The sequence below is a fragment of the Condylostylus longicornis genome, unplaced genomic scaffold, assembly GCF_029603195.1.
Source record: "Condylostylus longicornis isolate FDR11 unplaced genomic scaffold, ASM2960319v2 ptg000033l, whole genome shotgun sequence".
In the NCBI taxonomy this organism is placed as follows: Eukaryota; Metazoa; Arthropoda; class Insecta; order Diptera; family Dolichopodidae; genus Condylostylus; species Condylostylus longicornis.
The window spans coordinates 1,508,438-1,523,387 of NW_026578002.1; the positions used below are offsets into that span (position 1 = coordinate 1,508,438).

Genomic DNA, 14,950 nt, shown 5'->3' on the forward strand with positions numbered 1-14,950 from the left:
TCAAACTCAGTGTTATACTAAGAAAAATACCAGAACTTTTTAAAAAATTAAAAACTAAATATTTTTGCAATGCTATTTTTAAATATACAAATAAATTGTTAAAATTATGTAGAAGAAGAAGATACTAACTATCTTCTAATATCTTCTTCCTCTTAAAAGATTTCTTAAACTGTGAAAAAAAGATTTCGGTGCATTGCAATTCCTTTTCTAACAAATCGTCAGCGTAACTGGAGATTTTCAACTTTGCAAAATATTTATTAATTATTAATTATTAAACAAAATTTTTTTCTCCAAAATTCCCATTCAAAGTGGTTTTATTCTTTTAATGTTTAATTATTCACATTTCACATAGTTTCTATTTCACAATCATCACAGTTTCTAAAATTTGATTCGATTGCAATTATTACTATATACATAATATAGAATATGAAGTTACTGTACGACAAGCTTCAATAGTTCACTCTCTACTACTACTTAAATAGCAATAGGAAGATTCTCTCATACATAATTAACGATTACTAGCACATTACTTTGGACGGAATTGCGTAACTTGCTATTTTATTCGCTAATTGAGAAGAACTTTTTCGTATTACGGATCGATTTTTTTCTAAAATGCAAACTAAATTTAAATCCTCATTGTCTTTCTCGCTATTTTACTTGGTAAGTAAGAAGGAAGTGAGTAACTATCATACATTTGTATTATGTAATTTTCGAGTGAGAAGAATTCTTCGGCATTGCGTATCTCGTTTTTTTTTATAAAATGTATACAAAAATTTAAACATTATTTGTTTACTCTATTTTTGAAATTGATATAGGAATTCAGTCGATAATCGAAAAAAAGTAAAAATCCAATTAGAAAAATGAAATATTCATTAAAAAAAAAGCATAATTCTGCTTTGAAAGTGAATAAAAAGTGAAATGAAAAAGCGAGAACCTCGGTTAGTCTGTAAAATTAAAATAATAATTGTAAAAAAAAAAATTTAAATGTTAATGCAAATTGCATTTTGTATGGCTTTATGCAATTCATTAAAAAAATATTTAAAATGCTATTGTAAAATAATTTTTGCCTATTTTTAGGAGAATTGTATTTTGTTTGATAGTTTTGTGATTATATTTTATAATCGAACATTTTTGTATGATCGTAAATAATAATTCAATTGTGATTTCATACAAATTTTTTATAAAAATTAATTTCAATCGCCATTTTACCATACTCTCTGGAAAAATTTGAATCATTTTCTCTGTGACGTTTAAAAAATATTTATAGAATACTTTATTTATTATATTTTTTTGTGATTAAGAAATTGTCTAAATTTTCAATGGTATAAGCATGAGTATGAGTATCTAATTAAGAAATTATAAATTTTATTTTCAAAAAAAAAAAAATGAACTGAATGTGCCCTGATTTTGTTTTCTTTTCTTCGAATGATTCATTTTAAATAATAATAATAATAATAATGAAATGAGCTTCTCAAGATGATTTCCTTTCGGTCAAAATTTTTTTTTGAAAATTAAAAAATAAAATTGATACTATAAAGTATAAAATATAAATGTACGAAAATTGAAATTGAAAGAGAATTATAAAGAAATTTTCATTTTGGTTTTTGTTGTTCACAACAACTCTAAGTAAATATTATGAATGGGGAAATTTCGAATACTTATACATACATATGTATATACTGTAAACAATGTGCTCTTGAAAAGGTTAAGAACAGTAACAGAAAATATATATTTTTATATTTATTTAATCAGTATTAAATAAATATAAAAATAAGTAAGTATTTCATTATTTACTACGTAATATACGAGTATACTAATTTATTTTTATTCTAATTGTTAAAGCACTCTTGTATATCAATAAAATTAAGTCAGTCACCATAGCCGGCTAAAAGATATAGTGAATTGTAGATTTTAGTATGATATTAAATCCAAACTATTTATGTATGTAAGAGTATGAATATTCGATGATTTTGCAAGCTGTTTAATAACTCATTTAGGAAAACAGAAACAGAGAAGAATCAATTATGAATCTATTACTGAATTTTTTTCAATTAAATCAGTTGTTGTCATTTGTATTTGAAACAAAATTTGGCGTAAATGCTGATAATGTCAAGACTACTTTTTAAGCTATTTATTTAAAGGATCTAATTTACGGCTCTTTTTCAATCAATAATTTTGGCAAAGATGCAATTGATCGATATAAATATGTGATTTAATACTCACACTTTAAATGGAAATAAATTAGAGGCGATAAATCGCATGGATTTCGGCGGTAAATTACATAAATCGCATTCTTAATTAATATTTGTTAAGTATAAATAATTTGGAATGATTGATCCGGAATCAGTCTCTTATTGTTGAATTGTATAATCGCATTGAATTAATTTGACATTGATGATTAAATGAAGTACGCGTCGAATTTAAATGAAGTATCGCGTAAAATTTATAAAATACGGAAATAACCGATCAACAAAAAATCCATCCTATCGAATAAAATATCATAAACGTATTTTAAAAATTAAAAATTTTCTTTTATCAAATCGATTATTGAACTCATATGTTATGTATTATGTAGTTCATTTCACGAAAAATATATCATAAGGGAAATATACGGAGGCGATAAAAATTGAATTTTTATATTTACAAAAAATTTTAAAAAATTTAATGCTATAATTTTTAAAATTTTTAATTATATTATGCATATAAAAATATTGTATATGTATTTATTTATTTATATAAAAATAGACACATACATATATATACAACCCCATATACATGTAATGAAATCGTACATAATGTTTTGTAAATAAAAATTTTTTTTTTCTTTGATTTATTTTGTTTTATCTTAGAAATTAGAGTACAAAAACCCCATATGTGTCCTAAATTTTTTGTTAAATGAAATAAAATTTATAGAAATTTTATATATGTAGTTAAATACGAAATCTTTGATCTATAATATAGAAATCAGGTGAGTGATTTTTAGCATCAATTAAAAGTTTATGCCATAATGTACGTTTTGTACTAACGAAATAAAAACATTTTCGCATAAATTTATACATAAAATTTAATAAGTAAGTGTACTATTAAGTAAATGTAAAAAGTTTTTAAATTAGAAATTTGTAGATATATTTTGAAAGTAAAAACTTCTTGAACAAAAGTTATTTAGTATTAAGACAAAAAACGCAAATGCAATGGTATAGATTTTTCTAATTTTGCGTTTGAAAGAAACATTTACCAGAAATAGTAAATGATTAAAAGTTTAAGGAATCAATTGAAAATTTTGCCGAAATATCAACTATATTTTTACATTATAACTTTTCGAAAACATGTTACAAAAAATTTTGTTTCCGATATTGGCCCTTTTGCGGGATTAAAATGGCAAAAATTTAAAAATAAAAACTTGTAAGCTGCTTCTTTTCGTGCATTCTTTTAAACACTTATGTCTAAAAATTTATAGTTTTTGTTTTTTGTATTTTGATCACATTGAGTAGTTTGCTATTTACGAAAGTATTCGAAATCATTATGGTAATAGGTAGAAAGATAAATCAAATTCCAGAAAGACAGACTAATTGACAAAACTATCTTAAAAATGTGATTTGAAAAATTGATTTTTGGGCTAAAATAAAAACTCAAAATTTCTGCTTCATATTTTTTATTTATAAGTTCTTTTTCTTTTTCATACTCTTATAAATCCCGCATATAGATTAAATACATAAATAAAATATAAATTTAATGTAATTTTTATTTATTTATATAAAATTTTGTGTTTTTCTTTTATATCGAATATTAAAAAAAATTAAATTTCTGTGTTTATGATTACAATATTTTTATGTAAACCTACACATACATGTTGTACACATGCTAACATATATTAATATTGAAAAATATATTCCTAAAGAATAAATTCACCAGGTAGCATGCTTATACTATGTATATGTTCTATATCGTTCTACATACATATAGAGGGTGTTTCGCATAGGGTTGCAAATATTTTGGGGATAATTCCTTGATAAATTTCCAGTAAAATATATTGCTTGGGAGGAAGGTCAGATATTGTTGACTTTATGAACAAAAATAATGATATATTAATTATCTTTGAAACGAGCGTCTAATGGTTATTTACGTCGCACGACTCCGAAGTTATTAGCATTTATTTTAAGAGAAGGAAAAATTTGACGCCGATTTTTTTCAACAGGCTATTGCTCGACTATATTTGCACTCTTAACACTAATACAGTTTTTTCTTGCAAATTAATCACCCATGAAATTATTTGCAACCTCATGCCAAAACACCCTGTATATATGAATATTGCACACAAAATAGAATTTATATTGTGAATATGAAAAATTAAAAATATCTTATAAGTAAAGAATATAATAAACTTATACGAAAACTATATATATGAGTGCAAACGAAAATAATTTATTATTATTTAATCTAAAACAAATCAATCGTTAAAATGTGAATATAAAACAGGTGATGGTGTCATGACCTAAATTTTATTGCAGACATCATGTTGAGATCATATAAAATTTGGAGCAAAAGAAAAAAAAAAATGAATTCTCTACTTACATTATACAATTTTTTTTGTTTTCCTATTTTAATTTTTATTTCAATTAAATTTAATTTAATTTTTTCTTCTTTTCTACAAGTATATTACAATTGCTTTTAGATAAATAAATGTACTATGTAATTGAAAATAAAATATTACAAAATTTATATTGTTAATAAAATTTTTAATATGGTTTCCATTCAATTAAAAAATAATGTTTTCGTATAAATCAATTAGAAAATTAAACGCGAGATAAGGAAGACAAAAAAAAAGATAGAAGAAAATTAAAGTTTTAAAAACGAAGTCTTAATTTTGTATTAATGTTGAGAAAAATAAATATGACCTCAATAAATGAGGACTATTAATGTCTTCTATACTATGCAAGTGTTTTATATAGGTTTATGGATTAGAAAATTTAAATATTTTTATATAATATAAAATTAGAGAGCTCTTGAATTCCTATTTTTTTAAGAAATTAACAAAATTAACTTATTGTTTCTAAAAATATTTTTAAATAGGTTTATGTACGTACCTAGTTTTTTTATTGATACTAAAATTCTTAAGTACAGAGTTTTCAAATAGTTCAATTTTGAGATTCATTGCAAAACTAAAAAAAATTATGGGTTCTTGTCATAGCTTAGATATTATTTACATTATGGCATTGGTATGCATTCTACACTTTTCAAAAAAACTTTTCTCAAAATTTCTTAAGAGCTAATTTTTTATAACATGCTCATTTTGTATAGTTGTGTATTATTTAGACTATATAAGAGAATTAATTTTTATATGAAATATTTAATTTTCAGAAAATATATGGTATATTAGCCAAAATATTATGTTATATTACCAATTAGATTTTATATATAAAACTTAAGAATAATTATATTCGAATTAATTAAAAAGAGAATAAAAAATACATATACATATAAGTAAAAATGACAATGACATAGTTTCTCCTTTAAATTTGAATGTTTTCTAATTTGGCAAGAATATAAATTTATTATAACATAAGATCATTTCTATGTACTAGACGTGATAATATAACATAAACATTACATGACTAGAATTTATTAATTGTTTTCTGCTTAATTTATTTTTGTATGTTTTTTGCCATAAAATGCATATATAACAGTTACCTATATATATATATATATATATATATATATTATAATAATTATAAAACGCTATAATAAACTTTTTAATATTAATATTTAATTTAAATATTATAATAATTTGCATTTTATGTTATACTGTATAAATTTAATTGTAAAATTACCTACAATTTCTTTTCAGATCTTATTTACAAAACTGTTGATGATTTTCTTTTTTTTGCTCTCATAACCTATAATAAATTTGCATGCAAATTAAAAAATATGTATGCATATACATGTAAATGAATATATGTACAAAATTAATTTTATATTTTTAACATGTTCGTTTATAATTATAATTTATCAAAATTTCACTAAAAACACGAAAAATAAAATCCAAAAATTTTAGTGATTTTAATAATTTTTGTAAATTTTTTATTATTTGAATTGGATAATTGTCTTTTGTGTGCCCTTGTGAAATGAATTATATTTAGGAAAATTTCTTCTTTTTTTGTCTCCTTTCAAAAATATACGTATATATATTTATGTATATATATAATAATCTATTAAACTCTTAACTCTATTCTTTCAATTTAAAAATCTTATATAAAATTAAAATCGTGTCTAAATTCAATTTCTTTTCTAACTAAAATTCTCTATTAAAAGTGGAGTACCTATACCTAACTTAAATGATACTACAAAATATCAAGTTAACAACCGTACACAGTAATTTTTTAAAAATGTTTTTTTTTTTTTGTTGGTATCTTCTTTATACCATACAAGTACCTAGCAAATATCCCAACATACCAATGTATGTTATAATACAAATTATATTAGATATGCAAACTATTATAATTATGTATGTATATGCTTTACATTTGATTTTGTCATGATGTATAAATTTTAACTAGTTATTTAAGAAATTTCAAAATGAAAATTGATATGATATGATTTTCGTGACTTTTTGCTATCACTAAAGTTCTTGTTTTAAATCGGTATTTCTTTTTGTCACAAATTCATTATTAGAATATATCAATTTTAATTGAATTTTTATGTTTATGATTTTCAAGAATATAAAATAATATTATATAGGTAAAATATATATTTTGTATAAATGTGTAAGGGTAAATATGCATATATATAAACATAAAGGATTATGGTTCTTTACAATGTTATTATACTGTATATATCAGATTTATATTATGTATAACAATTTATAGTGAATTTTTATTCAAATAGTTTTTTTTAAATGAAGTCGAATAATAATTTTTAAAAAAAAAAATTGATTTAAAATAATGTTGACAATTATGATTAAATTTTAACTGTTATACTAAAAACTTTTTAATTTAAATTAATAATTTTAATATTGCGATTATTATAAAAAATGCTTGTTAACTGTTATATTTATAAATATAATTGAGACTTTTTCAAGCAATTTTGATTGAAATTGAATTTTGAAGCATTTGACTCATTAAGTGTAAGTTTTCAACTATTTAATTAACAATATTGCTTGTGTTCGATTTAAAGATGTATAACAGTCTAAATAACAAACTTGTTCTCGTGTTAACCTTAAACACAAATAGTGTACCATTAGTACACTATTTCTTCGGTATAACACAGTATTTCCATATTATATAATAGTATTCTATTTTTTAATTATTCCCATTTACTGCCTTATAATTGAGAGCGTCATGAACTGTAGTATATAGGGTACAATTAAATGGAACGCAAATAATACGAAATTGAATGAGTTCCTTTTAATTGGTTTCATAATATTATGTAAACAACAAGTGATAATTTGTATAATAATTATAAACAAGAAATATATAAAATTGTTTGCTGTTTGGATTTATACATATGTATACATTTGTATACATATTTATACATTTGAAGAATATTAGAGAGATATGGAAATTTTATATTAGGTTTGTAAATTACAACCTTGTAACATGTTAAATTTTAAATTAAATTTATAATTACAGAATATTTCTTGAAAGTTTTTTGTTGTTCCTGTAAATAATATGTAAAATTACAACATACATAACGTATACAAAAAATTTACATATCATAAACATAAAATTGAAAATTACGTTTTATTTTGTAAATATTATGATGAAGGTCAAAAATTGTAAATTAATTTTAATTTACAATTCCAATCGATTAGCATTTATCCCTTTCTAATTTGAATTATATAGGAAAAAAATTTATGATCATAAGAAATGTGAATTGAGAAATTAATTGATTTCTTCAAAGAAAAATTTTACAGCCACCTTTAAGCTATTAAGATTATTCTTTTAATTTAAACAAAAAAGGTAACTAAATAATTCAAAATTAAAGAGTAATACGAGTATATATGAAGAAGGGATGTTATACTTTTAGATTTTACAAAAATTAAAACGTTAAATGATTAAAATAATAGAACAATTAATAAAATATTTATTTTTTTATGGGACCATGTCAATAATTAATTACTTATTAGCAAATTATTATTGTAACGTCCGGTTAAAGATTGTTAGGCAAATGGTCACTACAGATACATAGTATTCTAACCGTGAAGTTGTATTATAATTTATAAATTATTTAAATCTCCTTTGATTGTTTCTATGGGCATGGTCAGTAAAATATAAATTTTGTAATATTTTGATAGTGTACTTCGTAATTTTTGGTAATTTAGGTAATTTAGGTAAATAAGTAAATGTTCTATGTATATATCTATTACATTGTAAAGAATTAACAATTTTTTTTCAAATAGTTTCTAAAATAAAATACCCTACTAGAGTAAAATCATGTACTACTCTTTAATTCGGTGTTATCCGAATTTTAGAACTATTCTTTAATATCACATATTATATTCAATTTCCCTTAACAATAATATTAAATGAATTTTCGTTAAGTGCACATGACTATATATTATTATACATTAGTCATGGTTCAATAAAACTATTTATTTTAAGAATATTGTATATATTCAACTAAAGCATTTATAATTTTAATGTTCTCAAGGACATTTTATAGAAATCCTATAGAACCATAATATTATAAAAAAATATTCATTTATGAAATCTTTATAATATTAATGTACCTATACCATATGCAAAATATATATATTTGGAAAATATATTAATGAAAATGAGGCTAAGGTCTTAAAGTATTTAAAAACTAAAAAAAAATCAAATAAAATAGGAGCAAAAGAAAAGAAAAAACTATTAAATAACGTCCTTGACAAATATTTTTTCTATTCTTATAATCTGATACTTTTAGTTTTCGTGAAAGTATAAAAAATAATAATTGGCTTTTAATATGCCAAATAATTGAATATACACAAAAAAAAAATCTAGAATATTAAGAGCCTCTAAATATACGACATCGAATTGGAAAATAATCAATAAATATGAATTTAATGTTAATTTTTAGCACTTTTCCAAAAAATTTTTTGAAAAAAGTGCTTATTAGTTTCACTCTGTCCGTCCGTCCGTCCGTCCGTCCGTCCGTCCGTCCGTCCGTGGACACTTTTTTTGTTTACAAAACTTCTACACCTTTTAAGATAGAAAGCTGAAATTTCATATGTACATAGATCTTCACTAGAAACTTATTTCCGTAGAACAAAATTTTTACCTATCTCCCCCCCTCTAGAAGTTATACCCCCCCAAAACACTAAAAATGGCCTTTTTTAAATATTTGTTGCAATGAAACCATAAGCATTTTTGAAATTTTGCAAATGCAGAAAGGCAGTGGCTTGCTTCCCCTAGCGCGGTATACTATAGTTAAACTTTAGAAAAACAAAATGGCCGTTCAAATTTATCGTTATCTAAAGTCCTTTTTTTCCAAATTTTTTATGTCATTTTTCTTCTAGACCCCAGCCTGTAGAAACTTGAAATTTTAGGAGCTTTTAGACATTAACAAATAGTTTATTTTGTTAGAAGAAAATTTTTTTCCATCTCCACCCCCTCTCAAGTTATCACCTCTTGAAATTCGTAAAATTTGAATTTTTGACACCTTATATTTCCGAAACCGCAAGCTTTTCCAAATTTTTATAAACGCAAAAAGATAACAGTAAATTCCATGAAAATAAAAAATATAATTATTTTTCTTAACTCGCACAATTAACCCTTAAAATGGAGCATTATGTTAACTCCTTTTTATATTAATTTTTGCTTTATTTCAAACACTGCATATATGCGTCATCCTAAATATATGCAATTCTAGAAATAGTTTTGTATATGAATGAAAATAATTTTAATAGTTTGATAGGTATACATAGACTGTATTTAAAAGCAGAATTTTCACTTGTTGAAGGGAAAAGTGCTACAATACAAACCATTGGTTTGACCCAACTTTATTTTTTGTATAAGTATAATAATGAATTATAAATTGCTTTTTTAATATAATCTGATATTATCTCGTACTTTTGTTACTTTTAATAATTTAATTTGAAGCGTAAGGTGAGTAATAATAATTGAGAAATAATAAATATTTTGAATTGAATTCACATGCTTTTTACGTAATATATATATATTAAATGAAATTATATAATTATAATTATATAATTATAATTTCATTTAATTTTTTTTTGTTTTGTATACACATGTCAGAAATTATGATTTGTAAAACACAAGTAATTTAACGTTCTGTAATTTTATTGAAATGTTTGTAAGATGGCATTTTATTTAAGTTCTATACTTTAGCTATTGAAACCCTGACTTCTATTGTACAAACATATGCGTTATAACTGCAACACTACTATATACTTTTGCATTCTGTTTTGTACTTAGTTTTTTCTTATTTTTGTATATTTAACGTTACTGTTACATAACCTGCATGGAAATGCAGAACAAACTATATTGAAGTCAAGATTTTGCAGTTTTTTTTCGCATATAAAATTCTGAATTCTAAACTTTGCATTGCTGTACAATTCAAGTCAATGAAAGTGCGAAAATCTTTCCTGTAGAAATTTCTTAGAAATTTTGAATGCAATTGAAAATATATTTACGGTAATGTTATTTCCAAGATTTAAAAGAAAATTATATTTTAAGTTAAAAATCAAATGTTGTCAGTATCAGATTTTTTGACAATAATAACATTTTTTTCAATAAAAGTAATTTTATTCATAATACAAAGACTTACTCTTTCATTTGTATTTAGCGCAGAAAACAATCCAATGTTTGTTAACTTACCTAAAATGAAAATAAAAATAAAATCAAATATTAGTAAAAAATATTTTTAATTAATTTTTCAAATTATAATTATTTTTTATACAACAATCAAAAGTTATTTGGCTACATTTCAGAATTTATATATAGAAGCTAGAAGATACTTTAACACTATATCGCATAAGTAAGCATATTATTGCAGGACTACTGTGATTGCTTAAATACGCTCAAATTACTTGATTCCTTGTTGGATCTGCTATACAACTTAAAAAGTTATTTGATCATATCTTAGAAACTGTTGAAGCTATGTACAGTACTAAAATCTTGCGCAAACGAATTTAATAATATGGCCATTATTTTTGGTAAAAGTCTTTGAGATTGTCTGGCTTCAGGCGATCAGCACTTTAGAGGCCTATTCAACATGAGTTATTATGTTCAATAGAGCTGTAATAACCTAAAGAATTTTTTTCTATTTTCAAAATACTTATATAGATTACATCGCTTTTCACTCTATTTTTACATAAGTTTGTTTTTTGCCTTTTAAAAATTTTCTCAAAAATGAAATATTGAAATATTTCAATCGTAAAACTCGAAATGTCATTTTTGTAAGTAGGTCACTAATGTGCAGCGACCCCCATCTGTAGTACTTCATTTTATTTAAATTTTAACCAGACTAATTTTTAAGATAATCAAAAGCAAATAACGACCTATCATAAAAAACATTGAATTTTACTATAAAAATATAAAAATTCCATTTTAATTTTAAAATTATATTTTATGTAGAAATTCAATTACAAAAATTTATGATAGCTATATTGGGTACACCTTTTCATTTCAATTTCATAGGCATATTGATGAAAATTTAAAATGAAAAAATAAAATAGAATTACGACTATCATTTCATTCTTAAAAATCAAAAACAAAATAGGAATTTTATTTCAAAACTTTTCAAATTTTATTCTCATTTTGTTCAACATTTCTATAATTAGAAAATTAAATTTTATATTTCTAAGGTTTTCGCGAAAATGTTGTACGTGTACGTTTTCAAATTAATTTCATAGTAATAGGAAAACTTTTTAGTTTTTTTTGCTGTAGTTTTTCTATTTAATTTCAACAATTATGTATTGTATATAATTATAAGCCATTATGAAATGATATTTAGTTTTTGTTTTCAGCAACAAACATAGCTGTTATGTATGTATGTATATAAAAATAATTTTTTTTAATTAAATATCCTTTTAATTTTAAAGGTAAAAATGTGCAAAAATCATTTTTATTTTTTGAAATTTTCAACGTGTATTTTAATTATGTTATCGAATAGATTTTAGAAATCATATGAAATTTTTTAGTTTATAATTACATTTTTTAAATTATTTGCAAAAAGAACTTGATTTTTTATTTAATTCACTTTTGTATAGTTATTTTGTACACGTGTATATTAAATTTTTAAAAATCTGAATCGTCACTTAATAATTTAATGAATTATTGTTTATGTTTAAAAACAAGCTTTCTATCGTCATCTTAATTTTAAAAACAGTTGGCAATTTCTATTTATTTCAAAAGTTATCTGCTTTTTCAACGTTTTTTTATTAATTTCATCAGTTTTTATAGAATCCCTGGATATTTTATAGAATCCCTCATTTTTATTTTGGGTTTCACCCAGGTATTTATACAAAAAGTTGTCAATCATCGATTGGAAACCGCTGCTCCAATATTGCTTAAGACTCAATTTCAAATTTTTAAAACTTTAAATCCAATAATTTTAAAAAAACATTGAAAATTCTTACGAAGTATTAATCTCTGCTATTTTCATAAATATTTTAGATATTGTGAATGAATTTCGAATTTAATATCATTTTCTAATACGGATACATTTCGAGTATTAATTTCGGTTACATATTTCTATTTGTATTAATATGTAATCTATATACATATTCACATATATGTATGTAATGTAAAATTATACTAAACATACTTATACGAGTATGTACATGAATATTATGCATATATGTATATGTACATTAAAACCCATTCATTTGTACAGAAAATGTTTTCTCATTTCATTCAAATGAAGATGCTTTGGCTATATACTATTCGAGCAATATCATTTTAATTAAAAAAAAAAATTTAATTAAAATAACTTTTTCAGTTGATTTGATTTCTGTTTTTAGATAAATATCTCGTATATGTCTTTATATAATTTAATTTATATTTTTATGAAAAAAAGTTGATTTGTTTTATAGTACACACTATAATTGTTAAAATTTTTATTAGAATTATAATTTGTATTTATTGTAAATACTCGTATATACGTAATGTACAGGATACAGGGAGTTCGAAAATCGATGATACTTCCGAAGCAGGTTGATAGAATCAAAAAAGAGAAACACAAATGAGAATGAGTCATTTCTTTTTCAGTGATCTCCCTTTTTTTGACAAAAGCGTCTAATTTTCATATTTTTCCTATTATATGCCCAGTCAAAATTGGAATAGAAACAAAAAAGTAGAATAAACTTGTTGTACTCATTTCTATTGAGTATCGTTTTTGTCGGTATTTTATGTAGCTCACGAAATTTTTAATGAGTAAGCAAGTGCAAAGTAAAAATTTTTGAATTTTTCGTGCAATAACAATTTTTCTTTTAACTTTTGCTTTCTCGTCAATAGATGTACAATTTTTTATATAAAAAGTGATATTCCACATTCTAACCTTAATTTTAATACAAAATGTAGAAAAACTGTTAGAAATAACATCTTTATGAATCAAGCAATTGAACACCTTACATCCATACTTGTATGTATAACATCTACAAGTCTATTTTGCATAAAAACAATACAATTGAGGTAAACTTTTCTTTGTTAACAATTTAATGTTAAATTAATCAGTTGATTATTATTAAATTTCTTCAATTAGATTATATTCTAATTTTGGTATTTTTAATATTAAATTATATTAGATATGATTATTCATTAAATATACAAATTCATTTTGGAAATTTTTCCAAATTTTGTGTTCGTTTTTAAATTCTTATTGATCATAATATTTTCTTTATAGAACTCAATAAGTGTACTTTTCTATGTAGGTTTAAGAACTAATTTTTAAAAGTACATTTACCCGCAGATAGTACAAAACATTATGTATAAAAATGTATCCAAATATATACACTTGTGCTTAATAAAGCAACATCTAAGTACTTAAAATTTTTAAAAGAAACAAAAGGAAAAAAAGTGATGATAAAATTAAATTGAATTTCAAATTGATTTCTGAAAGAAAAAATTTTGAAAAAAAAATAAAGTTATGCAAATTATTTTTGATAAGTAAAAAGAAATTCTAGTATAATATTGAATATTGATATACATGTATAAAAGAATTTATGTATAGATGTATACACAAACCACATACCTATAGTAAATTTTTAATAATATCAGAAAAATAAAAAAATTTACAAAGAAAAATCATTTAAATGTTCAACTAATATACATTATAATTTTTCTTATTGACGTCATCAGAAGATTTTAAAGGAGATGCGTTAATCAAAATGCTAATTAAATTGCAACAATATTGTTTATACATATATGTGCATTTAAACATTTTATATTATAGAATGAAATCATGTATACATATATGTATAACAAATTGAATTTAAAAATTTTTATTAATTAAAACTATACTTGAAATTAACCTTGAAAATTTGTATTATAATGTGATTGTATATATGTGGTTCACAGTATGTATATTAAAATAAATGCGGTCTATTTTTATCTTATAATTTTAAATAATATGAATGAACATTTATTTAAGTGTTTATTCATAAAAACAGGATTATTTTTAATACAATATGTAATCTCTACATAATACATATATATATAAATATATTTATAATATATTTATTGTGGATAATTTTATAATACAAAAAAAAAATTATTTCGTAATTTCTTTCATAAATTATTTCAAATATAACAAAATTTTTTCTTATTTAATTTTCTTTTTTCACTCAAAAAATATTATTATTTCTGGTTTATTACATATACGCATTTGTATACGCCTTTATATTACGTATACGCATTATGCGTATAATAGATATTAAAATAATGTAAGATTATTGTGTTTTGAAATTGACAAGATATGTCAAGTTCATTTTGAACGTACTTGTACGTAT

General features: G+C 22.3%; 1 protein-coding gene across 2 annotated transcripts in view; it reads right to left on the bottom strand.

The window, feature by feature from the left end:
- Window positions 1-14,950, bottom strand: part of LOC129608630 (cAMP-dependent protein kinase catalytic subunit 3) — a 97,424-nt gene that overhangs the window by 17,499 nt on the left and 64,975 nt on the right. The window lies entirely within an intron of this gene.